The 19265-nt window shown below is 40.3% G+C and overlaps 1 protein-coding gene across 4 annotated transcripts in view; it reads right to left on the bottom strand.

The window, feature by feature from the left end:
- The window catches only part of LOC111246341 (patronin-like), a 100704-nt gene that overhangs the window by 79205 nt on the left and 2234 nt on the right, over positions 1-19265 (bottom strand). Inside the window, exon 1 of one of the 4 annotated variants that reach the window (XM_086984928.1) lies at positions 6503-6645. The exons of 1 other annotated variant lie outside the window; for it this stretch is intronic. The gene's annotated coding sequence lies outside the window, so the exon portion shown is untranslated. Of the gene's footprint in view, positions 1-6134; positions 6443-6502; positions 6646-19265 lie in introns of those variants that run through there. 2 more of the 4 variants (XM_086984924.1, XM_086984929.1) reach the window with 2 other exon arrangements.

Genomic DNA, 19265 nt, shown 5'->3' with positions numbered 1-19265 from the left:
CATTGATCCCACATTTTCATAGATTTCGTAGGTATCACGGGGTGTCTTGACCACTTTCTACCTTCCGTTTTTTTTAACTGAACAGACAAATGTGGGCGACAATCGTTAGCTGGCGTTTCAGTTGCGCTGGTTTTTTTTTTTAGCACACTATTCTGTGTAATGACAAGCTTAAAATAGCCAGTTTCGTTAAGGCATCAAACAAAGTCGACTAAGCACACCAACAACTCTTCGTTCTATCAGTAAACAAGAGGTGGCCATATTTGAGGTATACGGCGGACAATGCCAATCGGACAACATAAAGAGAATTGCACGCTTCAGCTAGTAGAGGCGCGAGTGAGACACGTCAGCAGCATGAAGTCACTCAAACCGAGATCAAATCCCAAACCTATAACCATAACGTGTAAAATACCGCAACTTAATACGAATATCAACGTTTTTGTGCTCGATAGTTGGATTTTACCAAGGCAGCAGGTAAAACAAGCTCTTGTTTGCTTATTGATATATATAGTGACAAGAAGCGAAGTCATTAGCATTATTCATATAGTTGGAGGCCGACATAGCCCGGTTTCACTTATGACGTGGCAGCCGGTGCCTTGCTCCAGAGAGGAAGACAACCAGGCACGTAAAGAGCTACAATTCCTCTAAGCCGCCTAAAAAGCATGATCGACTATCATAGCGTGTCGAACCAAAAAGCTAGATATATAGTGCTATATCGTCATTTGTACCGGTTATGCAGTTGAGGTGTATCTTAGAGAAGCGATACTGACTCTGCAGATTAAACGTTTGAAGTGCTTCCGAAGATATATAGAATCTCTCGTCAGAAACGTTCATCATTATTTATAGCTTGTCAAATCACTTCGAACTGTCAAAAACAAAAGCTCAGGTCAACACATTTTAACTGATAGTCGAACATCGTTACACAGAAAATGTACATATGCTTTTACCTAAATCTAATGATTCAATTGTTTATACTAGGATCCTGGCCACGTAGCCGAAGACTGTCGCTGTCGTCCATTCTGCAAACTATGATCCTAAGAAAAATTAGTATTTCATAGAATATTAATACGTGAACTTAAGATAAGCGCTGGCATTTTTTAATTTGCTTTTTTCTTCGACGATTTACAACTTTCTAAATCAATAAAATCTCTCAATCAATAAAAAAGACAGGATACTATTAGTTAATGTCTATGCAATGCATAATGTGCTTGACAAGTGCAATGAACTCGACCAACAGCGGCCAGCTAACGGGTCATCACTGTCAGCTAAGAATAAGCTAACGCAGTCTAGCCCAATGTAGTGAAAATACGGTCTTCTTTTCAGTTTTTGGCAGACCCTCTCATTCTATCCATGTAAATGTTTCACAGAGCAGTCGTCCTCGTAATGGCGCAGCGGGCAACATGTTTGCCCGCTAAACTTGGGGTAAGATTCGAATCCAGACGTAGAGACGGTTCGTTTCGTGCTGAAAGGAACCGGCGGCCTACAGTAATACGTAACGGCTCAAATACTGGATGCAGTTGATAATAGATCAATGGCATGTCGGGCCTGGGTGGCCAGAAAATAAAGAATACAAAACGAACGTATTGTCAACTGGTCTCGAAGAAGTATTAAGCGAGCCAATTGCGTTGCAAATTTGTCTCATTCTACCACATAAACACATGTACAAAAAGAGTCAATCCTGTGCTCATATGTTAATATCACAAGGACAATTCTCGTTCCATTCAATTTCGTACCAAGACAGTCACACGCAACTAGCGGGCGTTGCACAAGTACAAAGTATCGTGTGGACATGTGGCTTCATATTTTGCTATGTCAGGTTTTGACAAACGAGTCAGTAGCATATAGTATGTAAAGGTTGTTGAATACGGTTCTACCGAATTAGGTAAATGGTTCGTCCTTTGATCGTCCAAACATGTGCTTATTTGGTGTGCTTTAGATCATTGTGGGTGTCGGTTGGATAATGGCCATTGCCCTTGAAAAGTAGAGCTATCGGTTACGCAGTTGGAACTATCAGCTTAGTCCTTCGTCCTGCGCATTTCCGTGTGCTTTTCTTTCAACGGGTGCTGTCATCCCTACGAAAGCCCATCGAATTCGCCGTAGAATAATCAACAGCCTCCTAGTCGCATGTACATGCTAAACGTACTCGTAGTACATGAACATACGACCGAACTACAGATCTCTGACAAGTATGGAAGCGAGCGATCGGCTTTAGATAGCAGTCACAGAGAGATGACAATGGGGGCAAGTTCAACCTCTGTGGCTCTAAGGGAGCCCTGAATATAACATGAGCACGACGCGTATACGCACTGAAGTAATTATCTTGGGGCTACTCAATATCATGCAACTGTATATGAAGATATGAATATTCTCAGTTAGGTAATGACTTGTAGTAAGACTCAATCTATAGATTTAATGAATTAAGTGTTAATATGGAGTATCAATCGACATATGCGGCCACTCCATCGCATCAGATGTGTAGCATCCATCGCGCGCGGACTCGTAAAATTTCGTTAACGAAAAGCGTCAAAAAGGCACGTATTGTCCAAGACGCTTCGTCGCATTCGAAAGTTTATTGCACAAGATTACCATGAAACGTACGAGTATTTTACACAGGCACTTGTGCTTTTTAGAGTCTTAAAGATAAGCTATGTATACATTTATTATTTAAAAATTCTATCTAAACATCTTGTTCTCTGCTGTGTGGAGTAATGACTTTGGCAACGGAGTTTGTTAGCCCGCCACAATAACAGTTGCAGTCGTCACTCATAAATATTTACCAAACGATACATATATATAGAAACGTTGTGTCACGTTTAAACGACCCATGGCCCATGGCTAATATAATTACTGTCGAAGCAGCGGTGATCGTCGACAACTGGCTACTGATGTCTTGTGCCGCGACCGTTCTTATAGTGAAACAAACCTCATTAGTTTATAAATCTATACTATAAGTTTACATACGAATAGATAGTCTTGTTCTTTAAAGAAAAGATTGACTAGAAGAGCTTAGAAGGCTGTTTAATACTTAAATGTGTTATATTGCATAAGGTAATGAAAAGTTGCCGAACGCCTTCATTGGGTTGGAATCGCAAACTAACGCTACCGATTTTGATGAGTGCGCGGGTACCTTCATCTTGTCTTCGTTGTTGGTTCATCGCATTATAGTACAGTGCATCAAGAACTGCCGGCTCGCACTCATATGGGCTCAAATCCGATAAATTTAGGTGAATCACTTGATTTAAGCGGCATTCATCTTTGGGAAAGACGCGATATTTCGAAAGAGGCGTAGAGGTAGGCTTTGTATCTTTTGTAAGTTATTTACGAATCCGGATTTACTGTTGCGGGAGTAATGTTGAATACATGGGCAGCATGCATCTGAAATACAACTAATTGCGGGTACACAAGATCTTTCACACCTTAACAGAGACCCACCATAGGAAGAGGGCAAAGTAATACTGGGTCCGTTTCACTGGGGTAGAACTGTTTCCTGATAACAACTCTATGCTATTTACTGTCGCCAATTAGTATAGGAAGAATTTATACTATACATCCTATCGTTGAAGTCCATTAGGAAGTGTTTGTACAGTATACCTGGGATGGCTTTACCCGTTTTGATAGTCACACGTTTGGACTAGCAAGATAACGCACACCCACGTGCCAATGCCGCGGAACGAACTGCGCAGAATCTGTGGCCACACCGGCCATAGGCAGTCTATCTGATCGTGTTCAAAAAGTTCATCATCATATAGAAGGCTTCCCTTTGGTCAGATACACGGCAGGCGCCCGTCTGTCCTCGGCCGGAACTCATCTTTGGGTAAAAGAGGCGAGAAGATAATGCTTGACGTAGTTTCACTTTAGCTGTTGCACACTGTTGGCGGCATGATCCATAAGGCCTCGGTTTTGCTTAAGCAGAAGCATAAAATCATAGTAAGCATCAGTCCAGCAAACTCGCGTCAGAGGCATGCAGCTGGCATCGCAACAAGAAGATGGAAACTTTACATGACCGCCTAAATTATGACTACACAGCCCTGGTTGTACCTCTATTTTTTTTTTTGTGAAACCTTAATGACAGGCGCGTTCCGAACGAAGCGTACGAAACATGTTCTGCCATAACACAACTCAGACGAGCAGAAAGGAGGATGCATATTCTCAGCTTGGGTCGCTTTCTTAAACAAGTGTCTTAATTAGAATGTAGTTTACCGGCAAATGCAACGCGAAGTCAATCGGCAGCCAGCCATAAAAGCACCAATGTAATTTAATTACAAGTAAATAAAGTAACGAGACAATATTGATATTTTCAACACAGATTCAACAGAGACGATTACAAGCAGCCTTTTTAAGTGCCACCTTTCTGCTATCTGTTTTATTCTAGGCTAAACAGCCGAATACACCATGGAGCCATGATGTGCAGGTCGCATTGAAAACTGCTACTTACACCAAATTTTTGAACGCCCATCGACCTTCAGTCTGAACTAAGCAACGGATATACATCGTACAGATATGCATATCACGTGCATGGCCCTGAACGCTAGCTTACGCCTTGTGCCATTCTTTCTTGCTACCTAAAACGACGTCGGAAAATAGTAGGTATTACACTTCCTTACGCTCACCCTTAACCCTGGTGTTCCTTACCCAGACCTATTGTATAAGCTAGTAGTATTTTTCGATGTATTCAGCTATGACAAAATTTAATCCCGATAAGCAAAACGTATGTAAGTGCCAACGTTAAGGTCCACGACGGGGCATGACTCTCTGTCGGGATTCCAAAAAGAAAGTAAAAAGGACTAGCACAAATTACCTTTGCCATCAGAAACTGATGAGATTTAGAAATTAAATCTAGGTAGACAAATTAACGGCACCCTTAAAAAACGTATAGCCACAAAATTAGTATATGCAGACGCAATATAGTCAAACAAACAAGTGTAAGGGAATACTTATGGTTGCCTGAGGCAATGCCAGCTGCGATAACAATACTCAGCACGGAGTAATGCCAGCTCATGTAAGTATACACAAACGTACACAGTGGTGTTTATATGCGTACACACACGCACACGCCCGTAAACAAACTGACATCTGTAAAAATGTCTATGTAGTATCTATGTCTGTTGCGTCATCCATATTAACATTATCCACGATATGTATCCCAAAGCCGATATTTTTTGCTTGATAGCGGTACAGACTCCCGACGCCACTACTGCTTCTTCCTGATTCTTGCCATTGTCGTAGACGTTGCTGTTGACCCGTTCAGTATACGAACATATTTCTATGTTTCATTCTACGAGCATAATAATTATGTTGATGATATCACAGGTTCCTGTATTGCGGCGGCTTCAGGCCAAAAAAACACCGAAACACGTATCTAGGAAGCGAATCTGACCACCTTATGTTTAATATAAATGTGTCTGTTTTGACGCACTACTTTAGCAGACGACGTTCAAGTCGATAAACTATTATGTTCTACATCTTCAGCGTTCTTGTATGAGTAAGCTCCCCAACTGCAAACTATGTACCGGTGATCCTTGATAATTCATGATAAACTAGGCATCGGTGTGACCAAATCGAACTATCCATTAAGATAAAGATCTTGTTAATCTCATAATAGCACTATTGATGATTGCAGGTGGACACGCAATGATAGTTCGTTTCTGTTGGTTTCAGGGTAATATGTTTAGTAAACGTCTGGGCAACTCAGCGTATACGACGACGCCAAAAACAGCCGACAAACGAAGAACCACACCGACACCACTGTTGCCTTCGAAGGTAGCAGCAACTGACACAGACTGCCCTAACTCTCACAACAGTGTTGCTCAAAAATACTCGTGAAAAAAATCTGAGTCATACCTTTTCTTCTTTACAGTAAATCACTGGCCGTTGGGTCTACCAAGACACTAACTGAACAGAAGAAGCTCAAACTGCTACGTGATCGCCACGCAAAGCAAATGTTGATAACAGGAACGAGCTGATTTTCCTAGTAAGAATCAAACTTGTTTTCTATGGCAATGTAATAAAACTTTGCGTACAACCACAACAACAGTCGCTTGAGAGGCGAAAAAAAGAAAGCAATATAATCATAAGCTTATTGCTACCCAATCCACTTTTGATGGAATTTTTTTACTGTTAAACCCGCATGATCTCACCTGGGCCCTATTGCAAGAGGTACACGACACAGGCGTTCACAAGAAGAATCACGTATACTTGTCAGGTAGAATTAATGTCAAACTTTAAAAATTCTTTTACTTTTAATTCGTGAATATCAACAGAAAGTAACAACAACAACAACAACAATCAACTTTAAAAAAGTTCAATCAGTTTCATTCGTCGAAGAAAAACACTCAAGCACAATTCCTATAATGAATAATAGCAACGCTCTAGCGCGCGTGGTTACTAGTACATAAGTCAGTCCTATGATGGTACAGCGCTTGCGACGTTCATGGCGTAAGAGGCCTGTCGCTCACTACACAAGCGACGACAAATGGCCAGAGAAAAGAAGTAATAACATATCCACCTTTTGTAGAACCAGCGGAACGAACAAGATGGAGTGTCTTCGTCGGGTTCGTATAATAATCCTAACAGCGGCTAGCAAGCCACAGCGACTTTTCTTTAGTTCGCTAGTTTAACACGGACAAACAGCACCAATCCACTAGCTTGGGCCCTCCACGCCGCCACGGCATAGCGTTTTGGTCGTTCTGATCGTTGAACCACTACCGCCCTCTCCCTACGTAGGCTGAAGCCTTGGCTCGATTGACGCCCAGACAAGCCCTGCAGATGCAGCTACTGCCGCAAACTATAGAAGCTCGCTTGTCCTGCGAACGCGCGGAAGCCGGTGCCAACAATGGCAGCAACAGCCAACGCAATACGACAAAATACAGATACAGCCACACATACATACATACATACATACACAGATATCTACATACCCCATACATATATTTAATACACTTACGTGCATTCTTGCAGAGACGTACGCGCGCGCAAATTGACATACTGACTAACAAACAGAGACAAATTAAGTTGCAGGCTTTAATATTAGCATCTGACTATTGGATTCGCCATTGTTGTTGTTATCGTCAAGGCGGAGAACAAGAAGCGACAAATCATCAAATCTGTAGGCCACGTCGTTCAACTACTGCCACTCGACTAACAAATCCCTTATACTCATCAGATGCTGGACCAGATTGAGGTGTTGTATTAGAGTACGACTTCAGATCACCACAGGTCAATATCATATATCGAATTGAAAACAAAGATTGATAATACAGCTTAAGCTGGTCAAAAGATAGTGGCAAGTGTCACCCCAAAACCAGTGTATTATTTGCTAATTGCCACTGACTCATATTGTAATGAGTGCTAAAAGTTTATGGATGAGGCGGCTTTTTGTTTGTTACATTTGTTGCGACCTCAAGAACAACGACGTTAACGGAGAACTTGTTCTTAAATTATTGCTTCAACGACTGCGCGATGGGAACGGCTGTCGGAGCTCGCCACGAGGCCGTGTTCGATCGCTGCATATCCATCTTATGTATTTGTTCATACCCAATTGTTAATAATTCGTGCAATCTATCATAGCTACGTAGATGAATTTCGTTGCACACTTTTTCAAAATCAGCAATTTTTGTCGTCCATAGGTTCGACAGGTCGAATATTTTGTGCTCACACAGAACGTGTGCTCGGGCTTCATGTCAGGTTGGGTAAACCTGATATTAGGTCAACAAACTAGGTTTGTTTACTCGACATTCGGTTGACTTGCGTCGACAGAATGTTAAGCCTTTATTTTTGACCTATGATCGCTGCTGTAAAGTGTAAATCGTCTAACTTAAACTCTCATTTTTGCATTGCCGAGTGGAACATCCACATACAAAAGTGGTTTGAGAACATCGACGTGCACAAGACCGAAAACCCTCTACTCAATGCTACGAGTCAATCATAGACTTATGCTATGGCTGTATGACGCTTTTCCGTGTTTACCTCCATCCCGCCTGCCAGTCTATAAGCTTCTTTATCTCTCAGTATTGGCACTTGTAGTCGCTTGCACTGCACGTGTCTACTTTTCCATACATCTGCCTGTCAAGACGCAGACAACCTTGTCATTCGCCTTAATAAGTAGATTTGTATCTTTGATTAGTTTCAGGAGCAGTTAGTTCAAGCTTGTTGGTCGCTGCAATGCTGGCCTATTTAAATTACGCCAAGAAGAGTAGATTTCTACTTCAAGATAAAATGTACACTGCCATTGAGAATGCTAGCCCGAAAAGACAATATAAAGAGCATTTCGGTACCGCCATTATATTTCGACGCACATATGCATATCTCTAACCGAATAATGATCATGAAGTATACACGGTGGCGGTGCAATAATATCAATAGTGTTACATGATAATAACACGTTTCCAAATGTGTGAGGACATCGTCAACTTTTGCCTTTCCGTTTCTTTCACTTTAGTAGCAACGTGCGTCGCTTACGCAAATTCAGCCATCAGCCACTGGCCATTGCACAAGTCCATGAGACTGATTATGTCACCAATATCGATATGAGATAGTCAGACGAACGGCTCCCTCTAAGGCCTTTTGCACATATTGGACACAAGAAGGTGACAACTTTAAGCTTCCTAGAACACAGCACAACTGAATTGTTAATCTACTATATAGTTTCAAGGGCAAGAGAACGCGAATTAGCATATGAGGATTGCTAATACTATTTTATCTTAGATTACTGTTTTACTGCGGTTTCAAAAAAAAAAACATCGTTATGATCAAAATTTATTGGAACCTGTCGCCAATTGGAGGGACAACCCATCGAATACCTCGGGATGACTGAAAAACATGTAATGCTTAAAGCGTGTATTGTGCCACAGAACTGGTAATTGCATGTTTCTACAGCCGCTATATGCAATTAAAGATTCCGTTAAGTCCTTCGTCGAAAAAAACAGGGTACAGTTTATACGTTGATTATTTTTTATTTTAGCAGGCAGTTTGATTGTTGCCAAAGTGATAACATACGTTCATTCGTATATAAGTAACATTAATTTATAAAGTAGATAGAAAACCTATAAAATTAGTTCAGTAAGCGTCTCCATGGACGAGATATAATACATTGGATTGTTTTTTAGATTTTTTGGACATAGAGACCAACCAAAGATGATTCAACTAGTAATTTTCTTGATAATCTAAATGTTTCCTTTAAAGTAAATGTTAGGGTTAACTGTACAAATTTATGTAGAAGAAATTGATATCAAACGATTTCCTAGTTAATTATGGTGGCGGCTAAATTCAAAATTTCTTTTATGAAGTTTAGCCACCCGATTTCGCATATACTTCACTCAATTTTTGGCTACATAACAGCCAATAAATTAGCTTTGTACGCTTTAATTACAGTAACAGCCGTTGACTTCAGCAAAGCAATCCGACTTTGCTATGACTAAAGTCATTCCGTTATCAGAGTTAACCACGCTCACTTGGTCTATGGCCTTTTACCGGAAGGGGTGACTTGAAATTCTCCTGTGCTCCATTTGTCTGTGGTAAAGAAAAAGTACAAGTGTGCGTGTAATAATAATAGTAATAATATTATTATTACTTTCATTGTAAGGAAAAGATGCAACTAACAAGTGTGCTTGTATGTTGTACGCTTTACGTGAAAAGCTCTGTTTCGAATAGGACCCGACACCTCTCACTCAAGGTCAAGGTCATTCTTACTCGACTGTTGCCGAAGCCCTAACCTTAAACCTTGCTCTTGAAAAAGTATCTTCCAGGATACAACTCACATCTCATTGACTTCTTGAACTCTACGAGATTTTTCCATTAAAAATTCGCCTGCCCACCATCGAGCACTACCGGAGAGGTCAGCTTTTTCATCCCTGTAATGGCGAGCCCACTGCATTTTGTGGCTAAGGGAATATTTGCAATTTGTTTTGATAGCAGAGACATCGCAATTAATCGGAAGACAAAGTGCGTAAAAATTTCGAAAAAAAAAAGATTTCAGCTTCGTTTACCAACAGCAGTCTTTTCGCTATTTGTAATTTCTCTCTTTCATCAGAACGACATAGCCTGACTTAGCATGACCCAACGTTTACTGTGAATAACACGTGACAGCGCGCTCTAGTTGTCCATGGGTAACCACTGTTTTTTGACGCGCGCTTCCCTGATCGCGCGCTGAGATCCAACATTTTTCCGGTATCACTTTAAAATTAGGTGTTTCAATCGACAGTCAAAAACCTGCTACCGGATTACGTTGAGACCTGAGTAGATTTCCTCTTAAAGGGGCGCCTTAGCTGGTAAGACTAAGAAATTCTTGCTGGGCGTGGCTTATTCAGCTTGATCACTACCATTACTTTGTACTTTGCCACGTACGAAGTAGACAACCTTAAAAAAAACCGATCCACAGTGCACCTAAATGACTCCTAGTTTTTTCATCCCTGTACCAAAGTCAGGAGTTGTATCAAATTATCTTCAACTCTAAGGTAACGTATTCTGCCTTACGCGTTTATTATTTCTGGTTATCATGACTTAGCGGATTCCGTGCGGTCTGACGCTGAATTGCTGCCTTAAGTTATAATGTGACCACTGTGCAAAGTTTTCTCTTTGGCATAATAATATATAATATGCCGGAGAAGACCGTACTCCGCCCATAATTGCAGTTAGCAACTAGGTTGCATTATTGAGAGCTTAGTGTAAACAGTTACTTGGAGGGGTGATCTAACATTGGCAATGACATATATTGTACTGATTATATGACTGCTGTACCGAAAAAAAACTCGAAATAGTTCTGTATTACACGATACCACAAATAATTCATGGTAATGTCTTTTATGGCTATAGAATTCTTGTTCACGGCATTCAACCAGTCCATAGAGGTGTTTATGTTGAAAAAAACGATGATAAGTAAAAAAAAACGCAAATTGCCCAGAAAAAACGTGGTCGGTATTCAAATTAAACCAAGGAGTTGTCTCACCTAACGCGACCACTAGTAGGCGCTAGAACTTACCGATTGGGCGTTTTGGTTTTCTTTCGCCAATGAAAACACCACAATCACAAATCATCACGATTCCCTATTAAACATATGCAGTATCATGTAACAGGAAATGTCAGGCTTCTATCAGCCCCTCCAGATCTCTTGGAGGGCACAAAGCAAGATTTATAGGCAGAGACGCTATATTGATAGATCAGCATGCTTGGATTTTTCTAGAGGTGAAAACTGGATATTTATGCGCAGCACACCACAAAACATCACTCGTTAAGTAGAGCATTTGTTCAGTTTAAAACACATTCGCTCGGCTAAGCAGAACGTAACACAGGCTTACTCTATAGGCCCGATAATGACGCTACTGAAATGAGAAAATCACGAAATAGCATATTACCAAAAGTAAAGCAAGCAAAAACAGTAATCATTTAGAAAGGGAGCAAGTATACTTCAATTAAAAGAACACCTTAACTTTGCAGATACAGAAAGGATGCAGTAGAAATATCTGAAATGGAAAACACGTCTTCATAGCTTGTAGGTGCATTATAACAATGATATATAGGATCAGCATAACCGGAAATAACAACGACCTGCACTATCGTATATATGAAAGCATAACTGGGATCCGAAAGCAATTCAATTCAAAGCCAGCCCAAATATCTGATGATGGCTCATAATAGGATCTGTTATTGAGTCAAATATCATAACTATATCAAGCCAGCTCTAAAAAAAATGACATTTTTGTGCATTTTGTATTTGTACAAGTCTCACTAATCAGACACGCAAAAATTCTTCTAGCAGACGAATACGTATTCCACTTCATATGTGTTCATTTCATATGGACCCGGATATGATAGCTAAAGGTCAACAGAAAGGCCGGTCAAATCATAATTATGTCACGACAGAATGTACTCTCCAGAGTCGAATAAGTGAGAAACGACATTTTTGAGTAGGATATGCATTGGTACTTACCTCAATCGAGGATGAAACAGAGATCAGTTTAACTAGTAAATTATTATTACAGTTATAATAATCACAGTGACGATAATTATCACAGTCAACAAGATTCATTAGTTTTTTCAATATTTGAATTTGTTCCGTTTTTCTCTGTTTGCTAGAAGGGTGAAAGCGTCTACATGATGGAGTTGCACAGTCAACGAAATGGTCATAGATTATGCCCTAATGGCACCTTTGGCGGAATCGCGTTAATCACTGTTCCAATTCTATAAATTTACCCGCTAATGTCGGCACAATGGTGTAATTAAAATTTGGATAATCGTAATGTGTGGTCCAGCGTAAGTCTCGATGAACAGGCCTAATGGGAAAACGAAGGAAGGCCTTGTGGCGGAAAACAATAGGGTGTAAAGTACAGCTATAAAAGGAAAAATCAATTAATCAAGTTGAGCTCACCAGAGATATTCAAACTGACAAATTTTTTTCAGTAGGATGGATGCAAGAATTAACAACCTGTTGGATAATAACAAAAACAGTATCTTTGTGTCGAATTTTGATTTTAAGACGCGTTCTAATGCCAACATAAATATCGATGACCGAGAAGATAACCCTATCGGCATTGTGTGATGCGAAAACTGTTATCGAATGCTGTCGCAACGACTGTGTTGAATGTTGCTAGTTTATAGAAAGTCAACGTATTTTCATCATGTTCTGTTTTGTGTCTATTGGGGTATTTATCCAGTTATTACATTTTTTTCTAATTAATTTTTTTGTACTTATACAGACAGCTAATTTATAAGAATTCTAGCGCACACTTGACAAATATTGCATAGATTAGTACGTTTACGTGACATAACTAGTCGTCGTTTTTTTTTTCTTTTTCCTCCGATGGAGTCTGCGTGATGCCAATAGCAAAAGAAGATAGGTGTGAGTGAAGAGCCCATGATATTATAACATTATTATTATTATGGTGATCGTTGTAAACATGAATATAAGAAGCAGGTCAAGCTCATAACTCACAATCCCAATCATATAGCTTCTGTATGAAGTAAAATAGCAAAAATGTAGCCCATACAATATAGCAAAGTCAAATAGCAAATTCTAAAAGAGGGTAACAAATACGTATCTAATATCGTTTGACTTGATGGATATGTCAAAATTTTCTTAGTTAAATTGCGCTAAATAGAACGTATTACTTTACATACTGGAATTGGACGTAGGAGAAACCTATTGAAAATAAAGTCGACTTTGAACGGGTTTAATTTTACTTCTTTTTGTTTGGCTCTCGCTAAGGTGAGAGTGCGCAGACTCATAATTGTACTGGAACAGTATTTTTGTTTTGACTATTTCGAGCCCTTTATCAGAGAGCACAGTTCTTGGCTAAAACAGTACATCAACACAATAATAGTAGTAATAAAGGGCCATTAGAAAACCAGGTGACCAGGTTTACAACCGGTGGATTAAAAAAAGCAATAGCTTTGAATATCTTAGTCATTTTTTTTCAATTCTCCCGCTCGCAGTAAGACGCGAATCACACTTGCCGTTGAAAGCCGATAAAGGCAAATCTAGCTTATATTGACGATTTTGTAATTGTAGCAAAGATCTCAAAGATGTTCGAAAGAGCTGCACTAAGTTCGACCTATACTAAGCCAAAAGTTAAATAGAGTAAACACACAAGCAACATCCGCTTTCCGTTCATACATAAATGCACGTGCAGATTTGAAAGCATTCGGCCTGTAATGAATGTCAGAACGTAAATTGAAATTTACGAGAGTCCCATGACGGTTACATAACTAATATAAACCAAACATATACGTTCTTTCGAACAGTTTCTATACGGCCGCCGAAATAGTAAACTCTAACAGCTGGAAATGTTCAACACGACGAACTTAACGTTTATACAATAAAAATTCTACCTAATGTAACCACATCATGTAAAAGAAAGGATGGCATTCATTACGATTAAATAAATCATTACTAAATATATTGAGTAATCTTTGTAGTTCGACTATATTTTCAGTTCATGTCGACTTCTGGGCCTATATACTCTTCCCAACTGAAGCAGTAGCACCATTCATGAGGACATCTTCGTCGTTAGGCAACGCACTCGATGACGTCAGGCGCCATGTTGACTCATCCCAGTATTAGTCCTGGTGTCAAGTGGGTTCACACTACTAATACGTTTAGACAGAAAGAATGCAACATAGAGTACTCTCTAATATCACATCTATTTACCGACTGTATTTTTATTTGAATGTTTTTTGCAAAAATACTAGTTTTTTTTTCCTAGAATAGGTAGTACATCAAAGTCGGCTAATTGACCATCTACGATAATCTCCGCGCAATATCAACGTGCCGTCCAAGCTTACAACTATGATCAAGGTCTTAAAATTCTCCCTACCCAAGGGCACCTGACGGAGAATGTACTGAGGATGCTGTTGCTGTATACTATCGAAAGAACTGTTAAGGTTAGTTAGCTTGACCTTCTACCCCGTCCTATTGATTTCGCCATAATATTCGTCGGACCACACCCGTACACACTCCTGTACACTGCAAGTGAATAGCTACACATAGTGATGGTACACGGCTGTATACATGTTGTACAAGATGTTACATTGCATTTATCCAAGGTAAACGGATTCGTCTTCGAAATATTTTACAATAGGGTAAAATTATTCTAAATGCCAAATTTATTCAGTGTTTGTGTGACTATGTGTTTAAATATGCTTTACACAGAAGGCCCATCGCGCTTTAGGTATTAGCAATAATATGAATGCTTTGTTGCATATTGCGCAAACATGCAGTAAATGTGTACTGTAGAGAAGACAGCTCTGTTCCGTTCGAATAAAGTGAGCCACTTCTTATTACTTTTCCATGTGAATATAACTGCAGAAGTTATGTCGTATCCATATGGACTGAATGCAATCCCTAGAGGTATATCACGGTCAAATATAGGTAAATATAGACAGGCAAAGGCACCAGGTTCCTGTGCCTTTATGTAAGCAGCCTTCCAAGTGTTAAAGTCAAATCTTTCAAAACTATGCCGCCTGATTCGTCGTAAGCATGCGGTATGTGTCGGTAGATTAGACTTATGCTGAGACAGCTTAATATATGGTGGCCATTCTATTTTCACAAACGATAATCTGCTTCTTGTTTCGTTATTTTCATATCGTTCTAAGAGTGCGCATTGGGTTCGTAGCGAAGTCGTATTACACGAAAAGCAAACGAGATAGGTTTGGGAAATGACGATCACTTTCAAGCGAGTGGTTGATTCTGTACCATTTCTGCTCTACTATATGAAATCACCATCATTTACAGGACAAGATCAAGATAAGTAGTACGCACCTCGCCTCCACTTTGTTGCTTAATTTTATCTAGCTCTAACCACGACGTGAGCTCGTCGTATCAATCTGGACATTGCCAATCAATGGATTTTCTTATACGCAGCTCATCAGCGGTAAGCAGTGTTCAAATGTTTTTCCTTCTAAGCTTTGCTTCGAACCAATGGACCGCAATCAAACGTGACTGATCAGCGGTCTAGCGTAGCTAGTCGCCGGATGGTCGATCAGATGGACAAATGGACAGACATGTGAGTGATTCACCGGTTGGTCAGCCCGCCAGACATAGGGACGAACACAGAGGTACGGCCTGTGGCGACGCACCAGCAGCAAACAACGTCTCAACCAGCGAGAATAAGCACTGTCTGTTTCACCGTTCGAGACGCGCTTTGAATGCATTATAATTGGTACTGGGAAGGATCGTCATTTTGGTGACGCTGCGAACGATGCTGGCTCTCCAGCTCCCGGCTGTAACAACGACAGCATTGATGGCGGTGGCAATGACTGTTATTGTGGACTACTCCCCGTTGTAAAACTTTGGGTACTTCTCCTTCGTTTCCTGTTTGCCTGCCAATTCGTCTATTCCCTGCCTTCCTGAGTCAACGGCAACAGATTTTGATAATGTCTGTCGCTGGTCCATTACTGTTGCTGCTGCTGCTGTCATTGTTGTGGTTGTTATTCCCCCGGAATACCCAGCAACATGGACAATATGATCAGCATTGCCACCCCAGCTCTGGCGGAATCAGCAGCATGTTGAGCTACTTCCTGAAAGGGAATGACAGAGCGATAATGGCCAATAGATTTCTGACTAGGAGTTACGGCTGCGGTGGTGATTCTTAGACAGTGTCGTAGCTACATATCAATACATGGACCACTGATAACGGCGGTTCAAGCAAGAATAAGAAGAAGACAGCATTGACAACAGTTCCAACGGTAGCAGCACTAAGGATTAAGTGCTTATGGATAAGTGCTTAAGGATCGAATAACTGATCCTGGCGCCTCTACTTGACTGCGCCTTCGCAGTTACTACCCTCCCCCGGTTTTAACGGTCGTAGCGGTAGAGGTGCACACACGCACACGCATACGTATATATGTTTGTGTACCACCATTCGTTAAGCAGCAGCAGCATCATGAGGAGTATTAGTAGCACAGAAGCATGCCATCGGTGCCTCAAAGGGCCGAACTGGTTTACTATACTGCGATTATAGTACCGCAATACTTTCATATTAATACTCACAAAAGTGAAACTGTCAAAGATGGAAGCCGGGGTGGTGACAGCAACCGCAGCTTTAGCATCATCTGCACTAGCACCGCTACTCTTAGCTTTTTATCATAGACAAAAACAATATCGTGGATGTTACTGCTAACAGTCGCCGTCACTTGGCACCATCACAAACATCATCCTCAGCATTGTTATAATTAGAGAATTCATAACAGCCGAATAACGCTGGTATTGCAGCACAGCACAATATGCCACGATGCCTTACGCTCGAGACACGTAGTTCACTTTTTCTGATGATGCTGCTGTTGTTGTTAACGGCACCAACAACAAGATTGTTGGTTTGACAACGGAACTAACCGAGGTGTACGGAGGCCGATTCTTATGCATTAAGGCATGCGAACCTAATTGCCAGCATTACCAATGGATGAACGAGCGGACACAAAAGGACCAGCGAGCAGTCAGACTATACATGATAGGCAAATAAGACGCTGGTCTGGGTATATAGAGAACACAGACGCTTACGCAGACGTACAGGAACCGAAAGAAATAAGTGGCAAATGTCAAGACGCGATAACGGGCGCGCGTTTAGAAATGGCTCGGGACATACGAAACATAGACATGCGATGATTCCGCTGGTGACGAAAATGATATAACGTTCATGAGGCAATATCATAATCGCTGTTTTCACTCAAATACATATATATATATATATATATACACCCACATGTATAGTTTGTAACTGCTAAATAAGAGTTTGTATGAACGAAATAGGAGACGAAAGTGGAAAGGAAAAATGAATTTCGTAGCCGTCATTATATTATACTCTACCGACCACCATTATAAAAAATAGGCAATCAATATTGCTAGTTTCATACGAATGTTACTACCACTTCTTTTTGCGTGTGTGATGGATCTGCTGATCTTTATGAACGCATAACATATTATATTGAGGAAAAGGTAAACTACACAATAGAGAACGTATGTATATGCGGGGACGAAGGAACAAGAATATACAGGAAAGCGAAGAAGAGGCTGATGTGAAAATGTTACGTCAAGTTTTATGTTTTCTTCTCTTGAATGGAGTTCATTAAGAGAAAGCATTTCTAATAATGTAATCTAGGAAAATTGTGTTTTTTAAATGTAATCTTAATTTCAACTTTCTTTAAATGTAAGGATCGCTACTTTTTTCCGCATGTACTTGCTGCATGAGAAACCATTTACTGTGTCATCGAATCTACTGTGCTCTTAACTGAAGGTAAATTTACTTCAATTCTAAGCAAGCTCAAAGTTGTCACATTTATTTATGTTTTAATTTTAGTCTGTATGAAAAATCAGCTCTTGCTATTGCGCTAATCAGCTATTGCGCTCTCGAGATTATTAATGAGATTCGCTCCTTACTACGTATTCACAGTTAACGCTATCCGCTAACGAATGCCTTGACCTCCCATTAACGTGTCATTCATAGCGGACTGTAACTCAATCAGTAAAGATGCTACGTCCAAATCTTAGTGTCGATTTTTATTAAACTTTTTCCCGCTCATTGCTCCGCTTCACTGCTCTTTGACGTTAGACCAACGTTTACTGTGTTCCAAATCATTTGATCACAAGCTGATTATATCTCCTCCGCTTAGGCGACTAACAACATAACAGTAGTTTGCTAGTTGATACAAACTCGGCTCAATAGCGCACAAGCCCAACAAGCGCCAAATCAGACAAACAAAAAAAACCGTGCTGAGGTTGTGTTGAGGCTCCCGCAATTGTTGTTCTTGTCGTTGCAGTGACTCTTGTGCAGTTCTACATACTGAAGCTAATAGACGGTAACGACACCTAGCTGCCCAGGCTACGGCAAAGCTATACAACGAAATGAAAGAAGATAGAGCTTGTATGAATAATTTGCGGCTACTAAACGAAATTAAACTCGACGTCAGTCTCGAGTCGTTAACCGAGAGAATGCATGGGAATCAACCCCTGCGGCGAGTCCTCAGGTAAATATTAGAAAGTATATAGTCGGTAAAGTTACGATGTACAAAAAGCCGAAGGACGCCTCTGCGAGTTTACAGAGAGTGCTAGTTCTACCGTTATGGTGCCACATTCGGTTTAACTCCAACTGTAAAGGCAAACGTGACTGAAAATTAGCTCGATAAGGACGCACACGACTGATTAAATACTGCTGTACGTATCTGTCGTTAAAAAAGGATTGAGCTAGTAAAACGAATGACTGATAAAATGTTCATCTCTATTCTGCCTCCGTTATCTGTTGTGTTTTTATCATTATATTTGGGATTTCTTGGACAAAAACATTCCAGTAGGATGTCATAAGGTCATCCGTTGGTAGACTTGCATGTTGATGCTAAGCTGGAATTTTTTGTGCTTTTAGATGTCACAATAATTATTACAAGCAAAATAAATCACTAAATTTCTTCCCAATGTCGTAGAGCAAAGTAAAACGTTGCATAAATATTTCTCGAAAATACCAAAAAATTGTATCCGTTATACGGTTTCCGTGTCAACACGGCTTCTAAACAGGTAAAGCCTGTGGTCGTATTGAATTTGCGATTATTGTGTCACTTCCAGCTACTCCCGTTGGTTACCTGATAGATTAGTGACTCTGAAATTGTTATCCCCTCATGCCGCGATTGCTTGGGGAACTTTTTACATGGATGGCCCGTATATATGGAAAGCTGTATTAATCCCATCACTGCAATGAATAGTCACCTAATATCTTTTTATCCGTAGCTTCACCCGAGAGTTTGACAAATCCTTTCACATACTCAATAGACGATAATAAAGTTAATGTCGAAAT

Source organism: Varroa destructor, unplaced genomic scaffold, assembly GCF_002443255.2.
Source record: "Varroa destructor unplaced genomic scaffold, Vdes_3.0 BEIS01000003.1, whole genome shotgun sequence".
Classification (NCBI taxonomy): domain Eukaryota; kingdom Metazoa; phylum Arthropoda; class Arachnida; order Mesostigmata; family Varroidae; genus Varroa; species Varroa destructor.
Note: the sequence above shows the minus strand (reverse complement) of the source record. Positions and strands in the feature narration are given on the sequence as shown.